The following is a 21,656-nucleotide window of genomic DNA, read 5'->3' as shown; positions in this document are numbered from 1 at the left end:
TATTATGATGAGAATTCTTCATCAACTGTAGATGTCTTCTTTGGCCTACCAGGCCCTTTGTGATGACTGATCTCACGAGCGCTCTCTTTCTTTTTCATAATGTTCCAAGCAGTTGATATTGATGAGCCTAAGGTTTGCTTTATATCTCAGACTTTTTTTCCTTACTTCTCATGATGGCTTTCTTGACTTTCACTGGTACAAATCTGGTCCAAATGTTGACAAGCACCAATAACAGGCTACAAAGGCAATCAAAAGAATCAAGACTGGATTATGAAAGCTGTCAGCACTAAAAATTAAACACAACCTGACTAATCAGAAACACCCGTGAAGCCATTTGTCCCAAACATTATGGTGTCCTGAAATAGGGGGACTATGTATAAAATGTGCTGTGACTTCTACATGGTGAAACCAAAATGTATGAAAATACCATTTAACAAGAATTGTGACTCTGCATTTGAACATGTGAATTGTTTTACAAATTACAAATCTAAAATTGTGGAGTACAGAGCCAAATTAAGAAAATATGACTTTGTCTCAAACATTATAGAGCTCACTGTACGTGCCCACATGTACACATGCATAATCAGCATCTTAACACTGATGAATTCATGGGTTTAGAGATTTTGTGAAGATACTGTAACCCCCATCCCCCAAAGAAAAAAAAACAGACATGTACACACACACACAGGCACTGATACAGATCCACACAAACACTACACACCGCCAAAAAATCGATTGATCAGCACTGGCCATGAAAGACTGCTCCCTTCCCACAAACACATTAGTTATAACCCGTTTGAAGCTCTGGTGACACTGTTCTGTCACTGAAATTGGACTCTGGGCTATTGAGTGTTTATGGAAATCGTGTAGTTTGTGGAGATGCATCACATCAAGTTCTGGTCTCCTTGCGGCCTGACAGGGGAAAGTAAATGAGCTGCACACGCTCACACAGACACACAGACACGCACACACTCACACGAACACACAGGGTGAACAAAAAACTGACACCATATATTCAATGAGCATCAATGGAAATGGAAGTGATTTCTTATGTGACCCCAAGAATGTAAAGCTAATATCAGCAAGAAAGGTAAGAATAAGGACTTTAAGCTTTGATTTGGTTACTAGCTTGCTAACTCCCTCTCCCACTGTTCCGTCTCTCGGCATTAATAAGCTGATCTCTGTTTATACCTGCCCACCTGGCAGAGAGCAGGCTTGGCCACCCGCTCAATATGGTGCAGTTCTGGGTTTTGATGAATGCTGTCATTAGTGTTTACCACGTTTATTCTGAGCAATTTATCTACGGTGACAGTGATGAATATGCAGGGTTGGGCCTTGGAGAGGGAGGGAGGGGGGTGCTGTAGAATTCTCTAAAAAACAACAGTTTTGTGTCATCCCTTTTGGGGCCAAAATGACTGTGCAAGATGAATGCAGGTAAACAGAAGGTTTTCAGAGGTGTCATACACCCCAATACAGAGTTGAAGTCTAACAAGAAGTCTTTATCACTTCAGCTGGAGAAGTTAGTGCCATTTATTTGTACTTGTCCAGGAATTGATCTTGGATGTGTGTACTTGTTTTACTTATTTCATGTATGTCAGTTTGTGGTTTTATAAACGATTGAAATTATGATTTTTTTTTTTTGCAATTTTATTTGCTGTTTTACTCAAGTTACTGCCATTTGTGTTTACAGTTTCATGCAATTGTACCATTTTTATTACTGTATCTTAGTCATGTTATTTTGTTTTATTTCCATTCTATGAATGTACACAGGGCTTTCTTGCAAGTGAGACTTCTGTCTCAAGTGACCTGTTTAAATAAAGATTAAATAAAATAAATAAAACTGAGTGAAAAGCATTTCTTCTTATTTTTCATATTATTATTGTTGTTATTATTAATAATAATAATAATAATAATAATAATAACAATAATAATAATAATAAAAATTACTTTAGCATTCAATGCATTTTCCACCATAACTGCTTGAAATATGACTACTTCAGGTAGCTCTGTATGTGTTTCACATACTGCCAAATGTGTCAAATTACTCAAGGCACCTGTCGGCTGCCACTTTGCCTGACTCGCTGAAACACTTCCTTTCATGTCTCAGACAGTGGGGGTCTGTGCTTGGGAACAGTACGATCCTTTCCTAAACTGACAGTACAAACAAATGACAGCTGTCTTTTCAATTCACAAATCCCTATATAATGCACAGACTCACACTTCAAATTAGCAGTCTACAATTACAGAAGATATCGGATTTTGCAAGCAGTAACCATTTATTTGCCATAGTTCGAACCAACTCCGCAAATGTATGGCTTTTTATCATTTTTTGTTTTTTTTAAATTGTGTGTCATATCTTATCTTTTTCCCACACATGTGCTGGCTGGACCATTCTAGCTGGTCAAGGTGTGTAGGCTGTATTGGTCTCATTGTTATGGATGGACCTTATAGGGTTGGGCCCGCCCACACAGAATGCAAAAAACTAATTTAGCATCTGCCTACTGCCCAGAGAAAGCACCATTGCCCTTTTGGCTGCCACAATTGTTATGTGCCCTCCACATCAGTGCTGCACAAATACAATATAAGACTGTCAAAAATATACAAATAACTCAATTGCACCCAGTTCATGTCAGCTCATCTGCCTCCCCCAAGACTGAGCCCTGGTGATGGGTCTTGGCTGTGTGCAGATATAACACTCACCTCAAGGCCAGGAGAGGTGGCATAGGAGGTGGAGTGTGGTGTTGCAGCAAGAAAATGGCGGTAATCCCTCATCACTTTCTTCTCTCTAACGAGCGAGATGAACTGGTGTGCCTCACTTAGCAAATGTCTGATAATGACGAAGGGTCCGATGGGTTGGAGCAGACTTAGGCTGGAAAGAAACACTCTTGTTGCTGTCACACCTGTCAGCAGATTAGAGGTTGTGACGCTGGTGAGCGCGTCAGATTAAGGGAGAGCAGGAGGTTGCTTCCTGTTCCTCAACATGTGGGACATCTCGGCGGAGGAGAGCGTTTGCGCACTTCTGAATACTGAATTTCTGTCTGTAGGCTAAAACCCGCATGATTCAGGTCATACTTTCAGGCAAGAGCACTGAAAATACCTTGGTCAGCTGACATGCACAGCAGTTTGCGGACAATCCCTTGCTACTGAAGTAGTTTAAATGTGATGAGGCACCCTATGGCCTAGGATTAAATATTGGCTGTGCCGGTGCTAACAACAGCCCAACAAACACACAAGGCGGAACAAGTTAGCTGTAGCATGCCCCTGGGATGAAGGGGATTAGTCAGTGAGATTAGGCACTGGAAATGAATTGATGTATGAGAAAAAAATGACAAAGAAAATTAAAAATATCTGATAATATCTGAAACTAGCCTGGGTGAGACATCTGACTATTATATCTGAAGATGAGATATCACAGAAAGACACAAGCACTCAGGACTGTTGGGTCATTATATGGGACATGCTTGTGAATCAAACTCATATCATTTTGTGACCGAATGTTAAACCTTCGAAGAGAGTATCCTACTCTCAGTTTTTAAGAAAGAGATTTGCTTTGTTTGAGCAGCTGACTGCCATCAAATAAAGATCTCACTCTGTTCTACTCAAAAACAGAACTGAAAACAAACCTGAAATATATTTTTATTCCTTCCCTATAATTTATTTGGTTTATGTTTCACCTCCAGCACAAGTCGTGGTCTGTTCAATGCCATTCCATCTTTACACATGGCAACATACAGATGGGTGACAAATGAAGGGAAACAGCTTCTACAAGTCTCTGTAACTCTACTGGAGGAATGGAACACCGTTCTTCCAAAAGATATTTCCTCATTTAGTATTTTGATGATGATAGTGGAAAGCGCTGTCTTAAGATGTTGGTCCAAAATCTCCCATAAGTGTTCAATTTGGTTGAGATCTGGTGACTGCGAAGGCCATAGTACGGTGGCTCTGAAGTGCAAAACACAAAGACAAAAAGAAAACGCAAAAACAAAAACTTTCGGCCCTGAGGTGCAGATGCAACATACAAAAACAAAAACGTGCAGCCCTGAAGTGCAAAACACAAATACGAAAAGAAAATGCAAAAACAAAAAGGAGCAGCCCTGAGGTCCAAAACACAAATACCAAAAGAAAATGCAAAAACAAAAAAGAGCAGCCCTGAGGTGCAAAACACAAACATACAAAAATTAGAAGCCCTGAGGTGCAGATGCAACATACAAAACAAAAACTAGTAGCCCTGAAGTGCATGTTTTGTATGTTTGTGTTTTGCACCTCAGGGCTGCTAGTTTTTGTATGTTTGTGTTTTGCACCTCAGGGCTGCTCCTTTTTGTTTTTGCATTTTCTTATTGTATTTGTGTTTTGCACTTCAGGGCTGAAAGTTTTGTTTTTGCATTTTCTTTTTGTATTTGTGTTTTTCACTTCAGGGCTGCATGTTTTTGTTTTTGTATGTTGAATCTGCACCTCAGGGCCACTCCTTTTTGTCTTTGTATGTTGCATCTGCACCTCTGGGCCGAAAGTTTTTGTTTTTGTGTTTTGCACTTCAGAGCCACCGTACCATAGCATGTGATTCACATCATTTTCATACTCATCAAATACAGTGACCCCTCGTGCCCTGTGGATGGGAGCATTGTCATGCTGGAAGAGACCACTCCTATCAGGATAGAAATGTTTTGTCATAGAATAAAGGTGATCACTCATAATTACTTTGTATTGATTTGCAGTGACCTTTTCTTCAATGGGGAAAAGTGAACCCAAACCATACCAGGAAAATGCCCCCACAGCATAACAGACCCCCTTCACTGTAGGAGTCAAGCATTCAAGCTGGTACCGTTCTCTTGGTGTATGCCACACATGCACTCATCCACTTGTAGAGAGTATGATGAAGGATGACTCATCTGACCATATCACTTTTTTCAACATCTCTGTAGACCAGTGCCCATGGTTTTTTCCACCACTGAACTCTCAAATGTGTTCGCCTTACATATTACACTAATGTATGAGCATTGTGGTAAATCGTGTGTACTTTCAACCACAATTTCTGACCCAATTTACTGATGTCTTTATCATATATCTAAATGCAGATGACACGTTAGTCACTGTTCCTATTGAAACACTAGCCAGTTGAGCAGTCTTTGTGACTGAAGCTCCTGCCATCCATGCCCCAATAATGAACCCTCTTTCAAGGTTAGATCTTTTCCTCTTGCCATCTTGATCCAAAATCGAGGTCAACTGGGCCTGCTTAGCATTTTTATACATGCCATAGAGCATGATAGGATGTTAATTGCTTAGCTTAACTGTATCATGCAGTACACCTGTATGGAAGCATATGCATTCGTTAGGTTTCTCCACTCATTTATTCATGTTTTTCCTTTAATTTGTCGCCCATCTGTACATATATACATTGGAAAATTCTTGACTGGATAAGCTGAACTGAATCCAATGAAATGTGTTTCTTATGCTGAAGAGAAAACTAGACACCGAAATATGCAGGAGCTGAAGATGGCTGCAGTAAATGCCTAGCAGAGCACCACCAGAGAAGATTCTCAACACCTGGTGATGTCTATGGGTCACAGATTCCAGGCAGTCACTGCATGCAAAGGATGTGACAAAGTACTAAACGTGACTAGTTTCATTTACATAACATTAATATTTCCCAAATATTATGGTGGCCTGAAAAGGGGTGGGGGGAGGGGGTGGGTTGGTATGTATGTATCATCTAATTTCTACATGGTGAAACCAAGTGAATACCCTTTAAATAAAGATGTGAATTGTTTGATTACATATTTAAAATAGAATCAATAGTGTCCCAAACATGATGGAGTTCACTACATATACAGCATTTATGAATGGAGAAAACTGTATAAATCCTGATTTAATGTTGAAACTGCGACAGGATGAAAATAGAGGCTGTGATTGGTAGTCCCTCTCTATTTGGCTTGTTGACCAGTAGAATTGGGTATATGGGACCTCCATCAGCATTTCACTGATCAACTCATTATTTGGAAGTGTTAGAATCGTTTAGCCTCATTTTAGTTAAAGATATTAAGTGTGGATCGTTCCTGAATGTACCTACTGAATTATTTGAATTCCTTATATCTATGCACCAAAGGGCTGAAATAAGACAATCAATTTCTGTCTAAAGTGGGGATACCATCTCAGCCATGACAAAAGTGTTAGCACCCACGTACAGTAGGGGGTGCATGGCAGCCTCTTAGACCCCACCTACTAACCGCATATCATCTCAGGTGAATAGGGGGGACATTATTCATCCATTTATACTGGGGGGAAATTACAGTACAATCAGCCTTTAGAAAATGCCCAGCCCTACCAATGACTAGAAACAGTTTGTAGGCACAATCAGTGAAGATACAATTTAATAGATAACCTGAAGGATGTTCTTGGATAGATTATTTTGACTCAGATTTTCACATTTACGCAACATAAAATTAGCCACACGTTTAATAATATAATTTATACATTACAGAACACCTGTGATGTGTGCTGTGTGATGAAGATTAAGAATGCTGCACATACAGCATTGTCATTGTGTAAGGACCGTCAGCTGGCTGTTGGTCCCTACACGTCTTAGCAGAGATTTAAACAGTGAGAGGCACAGTGAAGAGTGCAGGCCGTGTGGACAGAAGCAGCTCTGAGCCTGCAGCAGTGTGTTATTTTCAAAAACATTAAGAAAATACATTTTTATAAAATGTCATTTTCACCATGTGAGCAGTTCCCCAAGACCATCTCACATACTTTTTTCAGACTTGGAATAAAATGACTGCAGCTCTAATGTGAAAGGGGGTGGGAAACGAAAAGATGACATGACCAACAAAACAGGATTTTGAACAACTACATTTTCTTTTTACGGTAGAATAAAGCTTGGGGATGCAAACAAGTCCACATATGCTTGTCATACAGAAATATAATCTTGATATATAAATCTGGGTATTTACTGATATAGATACAGTGGCAGTGCTTTCTGGTCAAGTTTCTTGGTTATTATGTCTTTCCTTCATCTGTACACTTATAGGGTATTTGTTATGTTGATATAATGGATTTGTACTGCAAGAAGAATCTTGGAATCTTCTAAGGAACCTTTCCAAAAAAAATTTTTTCCATTGAATCTGTACCAAAAAATAAAAAATAGATGGTTTAATTTAGTTAGCTCCCATTACTAACTGCAGCCTGGTCTCACCTTAACTACTACCACTAACTACTACTGTTTACAATAGATTTATACTGGGAAAATCAAGGGAAATCATTTTAATGTAGAGAAAATTATTTGAGGCAAAAATCGATAGACTTGCCAAATGACAGTAAATGAATATGCAGTTTGGCAGATAAGAGGCAGGTAAGAAAACAATACCCAAGCTGGGACAAGAGGCTAGATCTGTTCAGCAGCTGGCACAAGGAGTTGGCACCAGAGCCTAGAATTTCAATTATTACTATAGGGACTAAGCATAGGGATAAAAAAAATCTACTGGCTGTTAATGGATTAGGCTATACAAATCAGTTGGTTGTTCATGAGTTAAATAAATGTACAAAGCAGTTTTTCATCTTTAGATAAAACAAGAGACTCATTCAGGATACATATCCCAAGGTAGGGATGATAAAATAAGGATATGGCAACAGAAACATCGACTCACTGGTAGAAAACAGGGAAAAGCATCACCAGTCAGTAGTATGTTAGCAACAATGACAACAGAGATTGGTGGGTACTTTACAGCTATTTATAATTTTCCATGTTGCTCTGCTGGTTGTTATCAAGGTATTTGATGTTTGTCGGAGCTCCTCTCTGTTTTATACCAGTATGGTGACATCACAACAGTATTATTTCTATTGTATTTTCCCCCATTCCTGACAAAATGTGATTTTTCAGTGTTGGAGTGAGAATGTTAATGTGGAACCACTCCATAATTATTATATTACATTACATAATTAAAAGGCATCTGTGTGTACTCCTAGTAAATGATGAAGTATACCAGAAAGTGCCTGCATCAATAAAATGGCAAGCAGTTTTCTCCTAGTCCATTCTGGTAGGCACATTAAGGATTGTTACAAATGGCTATGTAGTCCTAGTTTGCACTATTGTCCAACCAACCCATTTCACAAAAAAACAAATAATTATAATAAATAGTATAATAGCAATAATAATAACAATTTGTAGTATTGTTATTATTATTGCTGTTGTAATTATTATTATTATTATTATTATTAGTTAATAATAAATAAAAATGTTTTTTTTTTTTAAGTTAAACTTGTTCCAGGGTTATGTAAAACACTAAATTCTTACATTAGAGAAACATGAACAATGCTATAAAAATGAATAATTATAATCAAAACTAAAATCAGTGCATACCAAGGGTCATAGCTGTCTATTCCATGAAATTCTATTGAAATGTGGCAAATGTAGCATTGGTTAAGAGAAGTGCTGTCCACTACAAAAAAAGAAACCAATACAGGTTCAAGGTACTGTATCATACTTTTTATTGTCTGAGTCACACAGTAAAATAAAATGAATGAAAAAGGTGCATGGTGAAGGTTTCTTCTATTGACTGTGTAAGATGGAGACGAAAAGTAATTATATACCTTGCATTTCTCATGGGTACACAGTGAGCTCCATAATGTCCGGGTCAAAGACATATTTTTTTTTGACCTGGCTCTGTACTCCATAATTTTAGATTTGTAATCAGACCATTCACTTGATTAAATTGCAGATTGTCTGTTTTTATCAAAGGGTAATTTTATACAATTTGATTTCAACATGTGGAAATTACAGCACTTTTTATACATAGTCCCCCCATTTCAGGACACCATAATGCTGGGGACAAATGGATTCAGGATTTCTGATTAGCCTGGTCTGTTCAATTGCTTCCTTAGTGCAGGTATAAGAAAGCTTTTAGTATCCAATCTTGATTCTAGGTGTTTGATTGTCGTTGGAGTCTGTTATTGGCATTTGTCAACATGAGGACCAGACTTATGCCAATAAAAGTCAAGGAAGCCATTATGAGGCTGAGAAATAAGAAAAAACAGTCAGAGACATAGGCCAAACCTTATGCTTACCAAAACTGTTTGGAACATTACTAAGGAGAAACAGTGCACTGGTGAGCTCAGTATTTGCAATGGACCCGTTAGGTCAAGCAAGACCACTACAGTTGATGCTTGAAGAATTATCATAGTGAAGAAAAACCCCCCAAAACCTGTCTGACAGTTCAGAAACACTCTTTGGGAGACAGGTGTGGATGCGTCAGTGATTACTTCACAAACAGCACTACAAATGTTATGCTGCAAGATGCAAACCACTAATTAGCTGCAAAATCAGGATGTTCAGGTTACAGTTTGCCAAGAAGTACATAAAAGAGCCTGTGGAGTTCTGGAAAAAGGTCTTGTGGACAGAGACCAAGCTTAATTTGTAACAGAGTGATGGCAAGAGCAAAGTGTGGAGGCCAAAAGAAACAGTCCAAGATCCAAAACACCAAAACTCATCTGTGAAGCCTGGTGGTGGCATTGTTATGGTTTGGACATGCATGGCTGTAATAGATACTGACTCACTAGTCTTCATTGATGATGTAAGAGCTGACAGCAGGAGCAGAATGAATTCTGAGGTATACAGAAGTATTTTATCTGCTCAGGTTAAACCAAATGCCTCCAAACTCATTAGACAGTGCTTCATCATACAGCAGGACAATGATCCCAAACATAGTGCTAAAGCAATTAAGGAGTTTTTTATGGCTGCAGTGCAGCGACAGTACAAGTCACAGTCTTCAAGCAGTCAGCTCATGTAAAGGATGTGCAAAGTACTAAACATGAGTACTTTCATTTACACAACATTAATTATATCCTAAACATTATGGTGCTCAGAAATCGAGGGCTATGTAGAAAAGTACTGTAATTTCTGCATGGTGAACCTAGATTGTAAAAAAAAACCCTTAAAAAACTTGAGAGTATGTACTTTAACCACTTGTAAATTGTTCTAGAGAAAATATGTATTTGTCCCAAACATTACAGTGCTCACTGTATATTTTTTCAGTGCAAGGACAGCACCTCTTTTAGTAATTTATTTGAGTAACCAATTATTTTCCCTCTATATAATCAGAATTTAAGCTTGATTAATGAAATTGGTCATGAACACAAGATTCCAAAAATGAATGGGGCTCAATTTGATTTGATATCAAATTTTACTTGGATGACTACTCATTTCCATTCAAATATTTTCCAGTTTTGTACAAATTTGAATCCTCTTAAGCTTTCTATTGCTGCACTTATTGTTTGGGTTGTATTATTGACTAATGTTCCATTTTGATTAATTTGTTAATTCTCGTTGGTTTTGGCTCCAGAACTGAGTAAATGGGAGAATGCAGATTCCAGAACCACAAAACAGAGACAAACCACCTCATGTGTAGTGGTGATAGCTTAGAAATGTAGACAGATGGAAGGATGTAAAATGCTAGGCTAGGACATGTTCAGAATTTTTATTCATGCAACTATACCAGCTTTACGAGGCCCCAGAGACTTCGCCTGCAGATGTCTGACTGTGGATCTCCTTGTTCTAGCTTACTAGGGGTATGCAGATAGAAAATCAGAAGTGGGTGTGGCTTAAATTAGCTGTGTATTTGACAGAAAATGATTTATGAATCTTTTCACATGAATATTTACAAGCAACATAAATAATGCAACTATTTCCAGAAACTGTACAATAGCTAGAAGTAAACACAACTGAATCTAAATTACAATAAATGAGAAATACAATCCTAACTAGTTGGCCTGCACTTGTTCATGTCACTTTGGTGGTTTACCAACTGGTAAACAAGCACATATTATTAAGTAAAATATAAAAATGTAATATATTCTGGCATGCAGCAAACCCACCCCTTAGGCTCCTACTATGCTCTCAAATGGTGAAAGGCAGAGAGATGCCAATCATCAAATTGTAAGGTTCCATTTTATTTTTGATAGCAATCAATGAATTAGTCTATCAATGTTGCTGAGTCAGTTAAGTGCAAGCAGAGACAAATTGATGTGTTTGTGTGTCAGCAGGAGAAACTGCTATTGGCAGTGAAATTCATACAGGATAGTAGTGAAACAACTTTATCAATGCATCATGGGAGTCCCATGACTTACCAATGAGAGAAAATATTCAGGATATCATTGCCCAATTTGAATATGTCTGCATGCAATGCATTATCTGTGAATTTCCAGGTTTTCAGGTCCCTTGTAAGTACAGAATTTATTCAATGGTTAGTAAAAAGTTTGTTTTACCACCATGACATCAACTGAAGTCATGTTTGGACTTCAGACTGCTTTATCAGAAGTTGTAGCCCTGAGCCTACATGGTCTATTTATTTGGGTCCCCTTTTGTCCTTCTAGAGTGAATATTGGCTCTTGCTGATGAGATATTTTCTTCTGTCATTGATGTCATATTTTCCTGTCATGCCACATCATGTTCTCAGTTACTCAAATCATAGTGCTTTGATATGCAGGGAAAAGTTTTTGATTCGTTCATTTGAGCCATTGAAAACAACTCCGCCCATTATGGAGTTTGTGTGGCCTCAATTTATCATCAACACTAAGAGGTAAGATGCATTTGCACACACATACACAGCCCCATCCTTTCAGTTCAAATCAAATTTTCTATCAACAGAGTGTGGTAAACTGAAAAGAAAAAGCACTTTTGGATTTTAACAATACCTTGAACATTATGTAGCCATTAGTTGTGTTTCATGGCAACTGCAGTCTATCCTTCATATTTCGTTCTTTAAGAAAAGGAGAGATGTGAAATGCTTTCCTCACTCTGAGATGGAATATTTAATATCATTCCAGGAGAATCCATTAGTGTTAATGGCTGGAACAAACAAGTAGAATTTAAAGTAAAGGGATAATTGCCTTAACGAGAGGCCCAGGTGAACTTAAAAATCTCAGAAATGATTTTTATTATTCTGCCAATGCCCATGGGCAAAGAAACTAGGTTCACAGACACTTGTAGTGCAAACGTATTAGGCAGGAGTAGATTAGCAGGCACGTACAGTCATTGTATCCCCTTTAGATAACCTTCACAATTTTCTTTCTTTGGATTTCCTTTTGAATAATGTTATAGTTTAAGCTGTGTAAAGTAAGGTCTGTCTAGCGGTACTTTGTGTGCTTACAATAAAAAATATTTGTTAGGCTGATGTCTGCATGTGTTGTACTGTGTATTTAAGTTCCTGGTTTTCCTCAGTTCCATGCTTGGTCTTTGTGTCTCTATATGTCAGTCCTAGCTGCTAGTCACCCTGTGTCTAGTTGTGTATCTTATCCTCCTGTGTTGCCTTGTTTATTGTTTTGTTCTTGCTTGTTGAAAGCCTCAGTAAAGATTCTGCACCCAGTTCCTAACTCCTCTCTTTGAGCCCTAACACTGCATGTAACGTACAATTACTCACAATGAGCAGATACGTGAGGATTGTGAAAAGAATTATCCAATTACTGCAACTAATAACAACCACAAGGCACGAAACACAGGGAATTAACAGAACAGAGCAGAGAACAAACACCGAGAAACAGGCAGTGACTGATCATTGACTACTGGAGACGTGACATGCAGGCCATTTTGCCGGGCGAGATGAAATAATGCTGCCCAAAAACCACAATAAAATGAAGTGTTCCATGATACTCCTATAAACATATTACCCACATAATCTGAAGGAACACAATGAATAGTTAGACTTTAACCCTATTAACAGTACTTTGACCTACTAGGGAAATTTTCTTACTAGTCTCATTTAAGTGGCAATATCTCAAAATTTATTCACTGTACTTATTCACAGCTGCCGTAGGCAACTTCCTCAAAGGTCGCAAATTTGTGAAGACACTTCTGGTTCTGCACCTGTTCAACCCCATGTGCTCTCAAAGCTCTCGGCCACCTTCTGAATTGTGCTCCAAGGTTTATTCTAGTTTTAGAGTGAGCTCTATCCAATTATATTTTCTACTTTTTGCCATTAGATAACATTGGCGATGCAAGAGCTGGTTCACAGACACTTGGTCAATCTCATCGGTGATTGGTTCATGATGTGAACTGGCCAATCTCTTTTATTGGTTCACATTGTGAACCACTCTGTTTTGAAAACAAGAGCTTGGGCTGACTTTTTTTTTTGTTTTAGAATGCAGAATTTGAGGATATAAACATAGTATATGGTGCTGGATTTCTCTCTTAGCAGCTCTTTTTGTGATTGATACCAAATAAGCCAGCCCATTCCCCATTATCTTTATAAAAAAAGTTAGCTAATTCAGTCTTAAATGTAAAGCCATGTATAAGTACATATAATTCATACATAAATAAAAAATTTCTAAATATTACGTTCACAGTTGTGCATCTGATATTAGTTCCAAAATAATAGGCTATTCCTTTCAGTTGCAATTGTAGCTAACAAGAATGTTGGCAAGTGTGAGGCCTTTATCATTTCTCGGGGTCTATGCATTTCAACCTCCCCCAGTATTCACACTAAAGTTGCGCCCCTTGCACTACATATACTCACAACACATACACATCATCTGTCAGACAGAGAAAGGTGCACTCTGAAACGGGACTCTAATTTGCAGCAGCTAACTACACACTCTTTTCTCCATTTCCACATGTCTGACATCATATCCCACCCCAAAGTCGGCCTCCCCCAAATCGGCCTCAGTGCCTTCTTGGTGATCCTGCATCTTTGTATTACTGCAAATAATACAGATGTTGTCCACTACTGTATGTTGCTGCGGACAAGAGCATCTGCTGAACAATTCTAATGCAATGTAATGTCATTGAGTTTTCAGGCGCTGGAGATCTCTGGGCATTCCAGCCACCAGACCTTATTGACCACTCACGGATAGAGGGGCAGGAGCATGCCACAGAGACGCCAATTTAACCCTTCTACCATCATTAACAAGGGCCACTTACTGTGAAGGGTTAAAAAGGTCACACCCACCTCTTTGTCTGCTCAGACCCATGTGACACCCAAGAGCACCTCTGTTTTAATTCAGATCAAGTGCTCCTTTTTTCGAGCCTCCCTTCCACTATGTTTTGCACCACTGACCCGTGAAGAGTGCCTGATGGCTCATCGCTGAATCAAGAAGCGTCGATCTCCATGACACTGCGTGAAGACAGGCGACGAAAGACAGCTATGGAGCCAGGTCAGCAGACCAGCCGGAAGCAATACAGCCAGACAAGGCTTCTCAATGGTGGAGCTAGATACACCTTTCAGCTTTCTTTAGCTCAGTGGCTGTTAAAGGTTGTACCGGGGGGGCTCTCTCGGGCTTAGGGGGCTCCCACCCCCCTTTCCAACTCAGTCATTATGGGATGTAACAAATAATTTTCAAAATCCACAGTTCAAAATGTTGCTGTTGAATGCTTAATGCCAGTGACTTTCCAAGTAGAAATTTCTGCCACTCCCTGTGTTTAGGTTTGCATATTTTAAACCACTGATACGTGACGAGCATGCTGATATAAACAGCATCCCCATCATCATTTTCAACATGATCATGATCATGATCAGCAAGATTTAAAACAAGTAAAAACAACAATCCAAGGAGACAATTTTACTAATGGGTTTATTCTCACACCCACTCTCACACACAGCTGACAGCTTACTTATATCCAGTCTCACAAACAGCTGCAACTGGAAAACAAAACTGAATAAATGGATTGTCTTGTACTGTAGTAACATAATAGGAGCATTCAGCACAGTCTGAAAGAGGTATGAAACCAAATCTCCCTGTCCCTATTATCACGTGTTGATTTATCCAAATAGTTATTGATTCATTGGTTGATGATTTATGAAAATACAATTTTCATGTGCTCTGCTTAAATGTGATGAAAGTATTGAAATTTATGAAAAGTCCATTGCTACTGCACTGAATTATGGAATAAAAATAATAAAAAAATTATTTCCTAGTGCAAGCAGATTAATATATACACTGACATTTCTAACGTTGAAATCATTGATTTGTAGCTGCAGGTGTTCATCCACAGGTGTTTCACATGTTCCTTGACATTATTAGGCAATACAAATGCAAATTCTGTCATGCCAATAAAGCACTTGGAATATGAATTTTGAATTTGAATACTGCTACACCATCACCATGATCATGGGAGAAGTGTGTGAATAATGTACATGGTGCCTGAGTATTAAGAGAGTCAAACAAGAGAACAGCAAAGACCTGTAAGAGTTCTGGTTTATCAGGGGATTAACTGAAATTGCAATCAACTAAAAGAAACTGTCATGGTTTCGGGGGAGTTGGACCCAGGCGCAGAGTGAAACACACAGGCGCAGAGTGAAACACAAAACTCAAGAGGTAAATGGAAAGAAAGACTTTACTACAACAAAAAAGGCAAACACAAACAGGGAACAGATAAGGCTACAAAGGGCAAAACAACAAACAAAAAAAATTCTTAAGAACAAAAAAACACAGAACAGAACACGACAGGCAGAATACAGGCATGTGGAACACACAGGCATACACATAAAAGAACCGCAGGCAGGGGAAAAAAACGGGCAGGTACATACAGTCGGAGACAAACACAAGGAACCAGCACCTGAGTCAAGGGGACAAAGAACTTAAATAGACAGAGGTAACAAGACACAGATGAACTCAAAGAACAATCAAACCAGAAAAGGAGGGGATAACAAGACACAGGTGGGAACAACGAGACACAATCAGAAACATTACTAAAATAATTGAAAGCAATAATACAATTAACAGGGGAACGAGCAGGACACAAAACAGAAGTGCCGTCATCTGGCGGCCCAACAAGGAAAAACAGAAACAGAAAATAGAGAACCATGACAGAAACAATGAATGCACAGACATTTTTATCCATGTATGAAGACGTTAAACTCTGGAAAGGGGGCTAGTCTCTAATGTTTGTGACTTCAGAAGTGAAGTTAAAACAATTATTAATTTTAATGTTATTCAAACCCTAGAAATGGCCACTCATTTTGTAGTTCTAATGTTTACGTTAGCCATTAATTAAACAGACATTTTCTATGTTGGCTTTCTGAACAACAATAGCCCACAGCTCATGTTCAGTGGGTGTGATTACCATATGAACATCCATTGTAAGCAAAAAAGGTAAGTTGAAACATCATAATGATTGTGAAGCACACTGAGCTTCTTGTTTCCTTGTATGAAAGGCGCTCTGCACATAAAGGTTATTGTTATACAGAATGTAAGGGTGTCCATTACATAGAATCTGATATCATTAGGTAAGATACACGAAACTGTGAATTGAAAGCAAAATAAAGATGATCTTTGCCTTGTCATAAGTGAGGGAACATTGAAACAGCAGTCTTTCTATGAGTAGGAGGCTTCTCAACATAAACTGTTTCAAGGACTGTTAATGAATACACGTATTTGTGAAACAATGCATTAGCACATGCCTTTTATCATATACAAATAGATATAATTGTTTTTGTTTCATTTACGATGCACCCTCCCTCAGAAGTGTATTCCCCTTGAAAATGTGCTGATGGGGGCCAACACACAATTAGAGAGAACAGTGTAGAGTACTTCAATTATTTATTTATTATTAATTTATTGATTTATTTCTATTCAATGGAAAGTGTGACTCATTTCTCTTTGACTCTCACCATTTTGCAGAGTTAATAACAAAGAGATTCTATAATCATGAGATGGAAAAGGTGTAATTATGTATTCTGGGTTCATACCTTGTTCAGCTGGCAGATCAGGTCGATTCTGAGGTTCATCTTTGTCGGGTTTCTCTATGATTAGAAGATGAATCATTTCCATTAAGTGCAAATAGACAGACACAGCAGGTGATATTTTAGAAATCATTTGAAACATTTTACTTCATGTATTTATCAATTTTTTTTATCATCATAATCCAAGCAGAGGGGTTTTGATCATGCTAAGTGAATGTATGTCGCTAATGGGGTTATATGTGTTCACTGCAATCTAAAGTAAGGAAAACAGAGAACAAAACCTCCAGAAACACAAGCAACATCTCCTCCAGAGGCACAAAGGTAAACAGCCTAACAAGATTAAAGCCTTCAGATTTTAGATTATACAAACATATGATCTGAATATGTGCTGCACACACGATCACAGCAACATGCAGATGTAGAGATATATGTCATAGCCTGGAGCCAGCAATCTCAGAACGCAGTCTTAAAAGATATTTCTTGATCCAAATCTTAATTACAACTATGCTTTAGGCCATGACAAGAAAATCTTCAAATATAAAAAAGTTGAAATATCCAAAGTTCAAATGTATTGAAATTTGAATGGAAGAAATATGTTGCCAAAAGTGTTTGGAAGTTCGATTCATTAAAATGAATCAGTATGTTTGAGTCAGTTCATCTAAATTAATCGTAATTTCGAGTCATTGAGTTGTTCAATTTATTTTCCCAGACCGCAGGGCGCCTCCTACGTGATGCTTCGGTTTGGTTCTGCTGTGTTAATAATAATAATAATAATAATAATAATAATAAATAACTTTTGCCAGCATAGGGGAAAGCAGGAAAATAACTAACAGATTTCATGTTTGGGTTTATTCTGAAAATGAGATAGATTGATCATTTTTAATACAAACAACATTGGCTATGATTACACCACGATGAAATTTGATGTCGCATGTCACCACCTTGCCTATAGTTAAAACTGAGTTAAGTAAATGCAGATTCATCTCAGACTGGGAGTTGAACAATGCCAACCAATTGGTTAAATAATAGTTGACTGAAAACAGGCTAACAACCCCATGGGCCGTGTCACTTTTACATGGCTAGCAATCCCAGCAAGCTGCTATATCAAAAAACTATCCATTAGTCACTAAATGACTGTTTACGATTACAAACATCAGGATTCCTTGACATACACACACATTGCAGTAAACACTTCAGGTAAAAAATAATTACCTTGCACTTCTGGCAATATCTCCCGAAATATTTATTAAACTCTCCAGGCATTCGTTGGAGACAAGGAGGATAATTCTGCGTGTTTACCTGAAATGCGTCGTTGAAAGCAAGCTTGATGCATCTACCTGAAAAGTCAGTGTTGCATTTTACCCAGCGTTAGATTTTGCCCCGGTCTGCCTTATTTACTCTTATTTTCTGCCATGGTTAAGTTCGGTTCACAATGTCAAAGGTTCTACCTACTATTGAAATAATAAAGGCTATATTCATTCTCACTCCTTATTATTATTATTATTATTATTATTGTTGTTGTATTTAGATGGGTCCACTTAGAACATATTTTTCTTCTTATGTTCTTATTTGTTTCAAACATTTTTCTTAATTCCTTATTATTCTTTTTTCTTGGCTGTTATTTTTCGTTTGTTGATCTTGCCATAGGCTGCCTTTATTTCTTACATTTTTTAACTTGGATTGCATGCATATTTTATATTCAAATATTTCTGTTTATCTTTATTATCTGTTTTGTTGTTGACATAAATACATACATTTGCTGTGAAGTCCTACACGTCATTTAATTGTTTATTATGAATTACAAATAAGACTAATTTCATTGCTACGATCTGTTCGTACTGTATAATTAAGGGCAAGGATGTTTCTCAGCACATGCAAAATAATAGAATGCTATACAGATTCATTGGATTTTGTGTAGAGAAATGGTCCATGTGATAATTTTATTTTTTTACCAAGTGCAGTGAGTATGCCCTCATAATACTGTTTAAAAATCTCTAATTATCATCAACGTTGCCATTGACGTCATTGTAAACATCCCAGTGATATTTTTTAAAAACCTAAACACTTCCTTCGCAAAACATAGCATTTCCTGTTTCTGTTTGTGTCGCCGCTGCTGGATAAGAGCGTCCGCCGTAATCTTCGCTCCCTCTCTCCCTCCTCTCTCGCTTCCAGTGTCACTGCTTCACTCCCCACTCTTGAATCCTTCTCCAACCTTCCCACTGACTCTGCATCCTCCACTCTGTCTTCCTCGCTCTCCTCAGCACTTGACTCTCTCTGTCCTCTAGTCTCCAGGCAGGCACGCTCGTCCCCTCCCAGTCCGTGGATGTCTGACCCCCTCCGAACCAACCGGGCCAGCCTACGTGCAGCGGAGAGGAAGTGGAGGAAATCCATGGCTCAATCCAACCTGTCTGCCTACCAGTCTATGCTAGCTACATTTTCTACCGCTGTAACCTCTGCCAAAATTAATTATTATCAAACAAAAATTCATAAATCTGCCTCTAACCCTCATCAGCTGTTCTCCATTTTCTCCTCTCTCCTCAGCACTCCTTCCCCACCTCAGTCCTCCCTCGCTGCAGATGATTTTGCAGTTTTCTTCGATGAGAAAATTGCAGACATCCGCAGCTCCTTCACGTCCACCACCACTCTTCCCCACTCCCCCATCTCTGTTCCCTCCCCTTGTTTCTTCACTTTCTCTCCCCTCACTGACTCTGATGTTTCCCAGCTCCTACTCTCCCACCGCCCTACCACCTGTGCTCTTGACCCCATCCCTTCCTCTCTCCTTCAGACTATCACACCTGACATCCTCCCATATGTCACCTCCCTTGTGAACTCCTCCTTGTCTTCTGGATGTTTCCCCTCTTCTTTCAAGCTGGCCCACATCACCCCACTGCTGAAAAAGCCCACTCTGGATCCCTCTGTCATCCAGAACTACCGTCCTGTCTCCCTTCTCCCTTTCCTATCCAAAACAATTGAACGAGCTGCTTCTAATCAACTCTCCTCTTTTCTCTCCCTGAACAACCTCCTAGACCCCTATCAGTCTGGCTTCAGACCTGGCCACTCGACAGAGACCGCACTCCTCTCGGTCAATGAGTCGCTTCACGCCGCACAAGCAGCCTCCCATTCATCTGTCCTGATCCTCCTAGACCTTTCTGCTGCCTTTGACACCGTTAACCACCCCATCCTCCTGTCCTCCCTGGCAGCTATGGGATCTGTGGCACCGCACTAGACTGGATTGAGTCCTACCTCTCCGGTCGCTCCTTCCAAGTCACCTGGGCTGGTGCAGTATCAGCACCTCGCCCCCTTGCCACAGGAGTTCCCCAGGGCTCTGTCCTTGGTCCCCTCCTATTCTCCCTGTACACCCAATCTCTTGGTCCTGTAATCTCTGCCCATGGGTTGTCCTATCATTGTTATGCCGATGACACCCAACTCTTTCTCTCCTTCCCGCCCTCTGACACTCAGGTCTCTGCTCGCATCTCTGCTTGCCTGAGGGACATCCAGAGCTGGATGGATAACCACCATCTTAAGCTGAACCCAGGCAAGACGGAGATGATCTTCATCCCTGCTCCATCCTCTAACCTTCTCGACTTTTCTATTTCCCTAGGGGACACTGTGGTGTCATCATCACCCACCGCAAAAAACCTTGAAGTGGTGATGGACAACAGTCTGTCCCTCTCCCAGAACATCACGGCAGTGAGTCGAACGTGCAGGTTCTTCCTGTACAACATCCGGAGAATCCGCCCCTTCCTCACCACCTACGCAACCCAGCTCCTGGTTCAAGCGATGGTCCTGTCCCGCTTGGACTACTGCAACTCGTTACTGGCTGGTCTGCCAGCATCCGCCATCAGACCCCTGCAGCTCATCCAGAATGCTGCAGCGCGTCTGGTCTACAACCTCCACAGACATTCCCATGTCACCCCCCTGCTCACTGACCCCCACTGGCTGCCTGTTATGGCTCGCATCAAATTTAAGTCCTTGGTGCTTGCATACCAGGCAGCTAAGGGGTCAGCACCAGGGTACATTCAGAGGATCATCAGACCCTACACACCAGCCAGACCTCTCCGTTCTGCCACCTCTGGACGCTTGGCACCTCCCCCTCTTCGCGTCTGCACTTCCCGCTCCCGTCTGCTGTCTGTCCTGGCCCCTCGCCGGTGGAATGACCTCCCCGTGATGGTCAGAACAGCAGAGAATCTCACCACTTTCAAACGCAGACTGAAGACTCATCTCTTCAGGCTGCACCTCTCCCCACCCCTCCCTAGCCTATAGTTCAGCTCACTGTACCTAGCTAGGATAATTTGATTATGTTAGTGTATCTGGCAGGATTGTTTTTGTATGATTAGGTGTGATTCCAGTGCTAGTTTGTACTTGGTAGGATTCTTGCTTGCTGGACAAGCTTACTCTACAGGGTTGGAGTCCTGATCGATGTGGTCACTTCTGGCACTACGATCCTTACTTCACTCTAGTGTTTCTTTTGCGCCTCTACATCATGAAACCTATGCACTTGTTGTACGTCGCTCTGGATAAGAGCGTCTGCTAAATGCCTATAATGTAATGTAATGCTCGCAGCAGCCATTAGCATGCCTACATTCCTTGAGTCATTCTTTTTCAGTAAGCTTTTCGAGTTTTCATACCAGTTAAATCTTTCAGTTAGTTTCATTCATTTGAATCTTTCAGTAGGCTATATTCAGCACAATCAGTTAATTTAGAGTCTTTTCATTTGAGTCTTTCAGTACATTTCAGTCATTTGAGTCTTTCCGTACATTTTGTTCATTTCAGTTATTTTAGTCATCAGTACATTCAGTTCATCTCGTTCATTTGAATCTTTCGAACTTCGAAAGAATTGAAGGAAACAAATGAAAGACCAGTCTGACGGGCTTCCACTCCAGCACAATAGTACACAAGCAATTTCTTATAATTTATTTAATGACATAAATAGTATTTGCAATGCATAGTGCAAATACTAAAAAATACCGTAGGCATATGCCAGTTGCTTACGTT

Source organism: Anguilla anguilla, chromosome 10 (genome assembly GCF_013347855.1).
Source record: "Anguilla anguilla isolate fAngAng1 chromosome 10, fAngAng1.pri, whole genome shotgun sequence".
NCBI classification, from domain to species: Eukaryota; Metazoa; Chordata; class Actinopteri; order Anguilliformes; family Anguillidae; genus Anguilla; species Anguilla anguilla.
The sequence above is the reverse complement of the archived record's forward strand: the minus strand, read 5'-3'. Positions refer to the sequence as shown.